Consider the following 6,000-nt stretch of genomic DNA (forward strand, 5'->3'; position numbering starts at 1 on the left):
AACGAGCTAGAACACAATGGTATGGATAAATAAATGAAATGCTTCATTCATTGTTGCGCTGTTATTACGCGCAGTTTTCCAGCTTTTAAATAAAAAGCCTTCCACAACGTTTTGCTGGCTGAAGCGCAGCAAGCAAGTGCCCCCTTGTGAAAGTCATTTTGCTGTATATTAGTTTTGGAGAAGAAAGAAAGACAAGAAAGACAGAGAGAACCTCCAGAGGAAGCGACTAATTGCTGCTCGCCTGCTTCTCAAACCAACTTGTCTGTCAGCTTTTTTTTTTTTTTTTCTTCAAATGGACTCGCTGAACCTCGGCGCGGAGCATGACGCATGTAGATACTGTATGCATGTGGCCATAAACACTGCATATTAACTTACGGCGGCGTGTGCGCGCACGGACACGCGCGAAGGACAGAACCACCCACCCACCCACTCACTCACACACACTCACACTGACACTCACACTCACACATACACACACACACACATGGTCTTACAAACTTTTTTTTTTGTAGCAGCTACACAGCTTGTGGTTTATGAGATAGCTTTCTAGGAAATTTGAGGCAGCGTTGAATTTTTTTCCCCTTGCATAATCTTCTGTTGAAGATAACACAAAGATGAGACTCATTGACTTCATTCAGCTCGAATAATATCAAGCCACTCAACAACACTCAGCTTATTAATCTTTACTTTTCTTATTCATTTTTTTTTGGGGGGGGGGGGGGGGAATCAGGCTTCTGTAAGAATCGACGTGGAAAAAAAAACCAACAAAAAACAAGCAGGTGGAAACGGAGCCGAGAGTGTAAGTCATTGAGATGGATAATTAAAAAAAATGACTGCCAAATGATTTAGCCTCACATACAGTCACAAAGAGAATCTGCATGGGTAAATATGTTAATCCCCCTCCTATTCTTAGTCGACTTCAAAGACGGAGCCTTGAATGAAACGAGACTCGAGTGCGTCAGGGGAAGACTGGGGACTGTAAAGTCTTCACAGCTTTGGAGCTGTTAATTTTCCTGAGAAGCTTGTTGGGTATATAGCAATACTGGTGAGAAAAGTGGGGGAAATGTCTCTTTAAAGTTTTTTTTTTTTTTTTCAGTCTAAGTTGTTACCTCCTCCCTGTGTGTCTATTTGCATAGCCAATAGTTCCTCAGCGCTCGACCGAGGCTGTGCGATTGTTACCGGGCAGAACTGACTTCTTCTATACCTTCCTCCCTCCCTCTCTCTCACACACACTCTCTCTCTCTCTGTCTCTCACTCTCCCTCCCTCCCTCTCTCTCTGCTGTGGTCATTTATCAGTCTCGCCCCTGAGAGGATGTCGCTGCTGCTATCTGACACAGGGCGAGTTTTCTTCAACAGCATCATGTAGGTTTGAAGTTTCATGAGCTCGTGTTCGGTCGGAAAAGTGTCTGAAACTCCCTGTGTTTTCATTCTTAGTGTCAAAAAAAAAAAAAAAAAAAAAAAAACATAGAGGAGGGGAGAAACTGGATGATGACACTTCCATCGACAAAGTGACCCCTGACTCAAGAAAATGGCTCAAAAAAACTTTGAATTCAATAGAAAAAATAAGAAAAAAATCGAAATTGTGTCATCCTTAATGACAAATGTTGTATGCTGAAGAAAGAGAGGAATTTCTAGCCTCTCAGAGGTTTCAATTAATTATTGAAATTGCAAGTGTTTCAGTTCATTAAATCCCCAACAAGTGCAATCCTCCCTGGGATGGAACACACCTCGCACAGCCACGTCTCTGCTGAGATGAGAAATAACTATTTCAAGTGAATCGACACTAGGAAGATGTGCCATTTCTTAATTAAATGGACTCCTTCACAAGAGTCTGAAAGGGGCCAGACCGAATCAAATGGGGCTGAACGGGGCTGCTGCTGCTGCGCGGGAGAGGCAGGTGCTCCAAATCCTCCCTCCATGCACAGCCCAGCTCCATCAGCTGTCCCCAGCTCACCGCGCAGGATGCGCAATTACGCATCTCGCATCCAACGCCCCCGACATTTCACCACAGGCGGACTGCCACCGATGGTCACTTGTGCTTAGTTACGCGGAAGTGAGTAATTCAAAGTCACAATAAACAATAAGGATGTGCAGTAAACCCCCAGTGCGCCATGCGCCGCAAAATGTCCACACGCGACAAACATAAACTTGAAACCACACTGCCTTGAAAAAAAAAAAAAAAATGGAAAAAGTCAACAGTTTTTGTGGGGGAGTAAAGTGGCAGCTTGTTGAAATAGTAAATTGAATTTGAAGGTGGTTTATTTACCACGTAAATTCCTAAAATAAGGCTCATAACATAGTCGAGAAACTTTCCCAAAAAATATTCTAAAATGTTTCTCTTCTTGAAAAGACACTTTCAGGATCAAATAACGTGTCGGGACTTTATTCAACACACTTGTCAAGCAGTTTTCTTTCTGTCTTTTTTTTTTTTTTTTTTTTTTTTCCTTCCCCTGCAGCTTCTGCGGAGGAACAGTGACGCCAGCGGCTCCTCTGAGATCAGAAGCTGTTGCGGCGCATTCTCTCCCCGGAAGCATTCAATTACCATATGACAATAAAGTCGGAGCACGCCCTGTAGGTTAGAAAGTTGTCACAACATACATTCAGATGTACACTGGGAGGGGAACAGTCGAGAAATGGTGAAGTTTGAGGAGTTTGGTGGAGTTTCTGCGCAGCACACTGCAAGAAATATCCGTCGGGTGGAAATGTTTCTATGAAGTGTCGGCTTTCTGAAAGGTTTATTTTCTTTATTCAAAGCTTCAAAAAAGTCAGTCGGACAGTGTGAAGCGGGTCCACGTGTTCACACCTCATCAAATGGCGCTCTTTTCTAAAAAAACCCAAAAAAAAACCCAAAACAAAAAAAAAGAAAAAGAAAAGAAAAGCAAACAAAAAATCCATCAAGCTTTGTTTTATGACAGATGGCTCCAGAAAAAATGCCCGACATGGGCGCATCAAAAAATAAAAAAAAAATTAAAAAAAATAAAAAGGAAATGAATTAACCCTTCCTCTTGTCGCTGCCGACGCTTCAAGCGACATTTAAAAGGCGTGAATAAAAAAGAGTAAGGGTGGTCTCTTTTTCCAGCGAGGACCGCACCTTTCACTGATTAAATCACCGTTACAACGACCCAGCGACAAGCAGGCAACACCCCGGGGTGTCTGCCGATGGTGATGAGCGGGGCTCTGCCCTTTTTTTCTTTTTTTTTTCTTCTCCTTTTACCGACATCAACATTGGAATCCTGAGCTGAGAAAAAGAAAAGAAATAGAAAAAAAAAAAAAAACTGTCCCACATGAGACAGAAAAGTGTCGGAGGGGAATTTGGCAGCTTCCCTATCAGAGCAGAGACGGTTGTGAGATGACAGCAGCTCAGGTCTCAGTGTGTTTGTTTGGGAGCAGAGCACAAACAGCTCTGCCTGTCAAACCAAGACACCCCTGACATCTATTTTCTATCAGTTAATCAGGCACCTTTCTTAGCCCTGTGAACCAGCAGGGACACTGAATTTGTATCATATGCATTAGCAAAAATAACGCAAAATTGTGTGTTTTAATTTCATATTTTTTAAACACACTAAATGTGGAAATAAATGCATTAAAAGAACAATCATCGTGTGAGGCTGTGCTGGCTGGTTTTCCAATGAGACTGCAGCCCCATGAACCTAAAAGTGAAACTAAAAAATGAACAAGAATGCTCCATGCAAATTACATTTTTTAAACACAGCTTATCTAAACGGTGGCTGAACTAGTTTGAATAGATAGGATCTGCTCAGGTATGTGAGAAGAAAACACCTCAGTCACAAACTGAAAACAACACACCTGCACCAGCAGGTCAGCAAGGCAGGAAACACACCTCCTTGTGAAATGAAATGAAATGAAAAGATGACTCATGTGTGTTTAGAATGTGACACAATCTAATTCTTTGTTGGGTTTGTTTTAAGAATTCAAAGAAACAGAAATATTAAACAGAGTTTAATGAAACAAAGAAACTTTGGGGCATTTATGTGAAACTCCGCCTGTCTCTGTTCAGATAGAATTATGTATTAATTCTTCATGTATCCATTTTTAAAGAGTTTATACATATTTTCCTCATTTTTATCATGTTTCATCTTAACAATAATTTTTGGAAGATTTTTCATAAAGGTATTAACACTCCAACTATAACAGATCATTGTCAAACAACTGAAGATCTGCTTCACTGACTGACATTAATTCAAAGATTTAATTATTTGTGAGGAAACGGCGTGAATAAAATGAAACATTTCATTCTTAAAATTCAAATCAGCTCATTTCTTAATTTTCTGGACAAAAAATCGGATTGATTTCTTTTCTGTTCAGATTCTATAAACATATAAAATGTTTAAATATGGACCAAAAAAATAGTGTAACGTTTATGAGGGTGGAAATCAAAGGAAGAGAAATAAATTCAGCGTATTAAATGTCAAAATATCGACTCTAAAAATACACCTTTTCATGTGAGATCATAATAGAGGGGATCACAGTGTGACAGAATGAAGCAGTTTAACAAGAAATCAGTTCATTCCAACAATCAGGCGGCAGGTGAGAAGCCTGCAACAGCCTGGACATGAACATCCAGCAGCCTCCTCCCTTTCTGCTTCAATTTAGGGATTCATCTGCTGACCAAACCACTCAGCTCACTTCCTGCCAGTTGAACAATGAGCAGGATCACAGAGGAACATGGAAACACGTCAGAGAGGAACGTCCAGCAGCAGCAAAACGCTCAAACAACCCCGAGCAGCTATTGTGATGTGACACAAAATAAAAATCTAAAATGAGAAAGCAGCCTTCCCACACTGTGCAAGCTCCTAAACTGATCTTGAGCAACTGAGCGATGAATCACGATCAAATTCACATGAAAACACCACTTCTTCATACAGATCGTTTGTTTATCGTGCCCACATTTCCCCATTTTTGCAGTATTTTTCTGTGGTTGAGCAACTGCAGATGTGTGTGCCAAACAACAAAATGGAGAAAAACCTACTCATCCACGATAACAAAAAAGACCAAAACAAAAACACCAGACTTCATGCAAAACTTCGCTGGAGAAGCAGTTCCAAAGATCGCAAACTGTATACATGCAGGAATGCAGACACATCTTTGCGCCCTCAGTGTCTCAGAGCGCTTCATCGCCTTCTGCAGCACCAATGACCCACGAAATGAAGAGTCGTTAAACAGAAAAACACTGAGTGTTGCGTTTTTACTGTCCGACATTTTAGATGGCTACAAGCTGTATTTCTGCTGTGATTAAATCAAAATGAGCGCGCATCCTGGGCAAAGCTGAACCCAATTAAACGCAGCACAGTCCGAAAACACCCAGAATTCTGCATGAAATTCTGTTTAGACGCAGCAGCAGGCGCCTCAGCCAAACCAGGACATTAGGGCGTCACACACCCGACAGAAACAGGTCTATTTGTTTCAGATTAACATCAAACAGCGTTAGGAGAAAAGACAGCTAAATACTCCAACTTCTGAAGAAAGTCCAGTTCACGATCTTGTGACTGTGCACTCAGAAGTTCCAGCTGCTTTTAGACATTCAGTGGAAAGCAATCATCTGATTCGATCAAAGGCACTTTGTCCAAACAAACATGAATAAACCTTCAGTTTGTTTTTTTTAAATTTTTATTTTTTTTTACCTCCAGCACTGTCGGGAGCACTGCCCCTGCTCTGACACTGTGTGATGTGAGTGTTTGCAACACTTGCGCCCGACATCCCCGATAACCACCTGTGGGACTTCTCTGATTCCCCCTCCATGACTGATGTTGCAACAATGCGGCTTTGGCATTGAGCGCTCGCCCTGCAGACTTCCCTCCGACTCCCTCAGAAATTCTTTACGCAAACATGTCCTCCCGAATTCTTTGAGACATGCCCTTATCTCATTAACTGGAAAAGAAACAAGGAGCGGCAAATGTACAGAACAAATTCTTAATTGTCGTCTGCTGACGTCCTTGGAAGGAGATGTTGGGAGTGTGATGCTGGCGGGGGGGGGGGCAT

Source organism: Acanthopagrus latus, chromosome 8, assembly GCF_904848185.1.
Source record: "Acanthopagrus latus isolate v.2019 chromosome 8, fAcaLat1.1, whole genome shotgun sequence".
NCBI lineage: Eukaryota > Metazoa > Chordata > Actinopteri > Spariformes > Sparidae > Acanthopagrus > Acanthopagrus latus.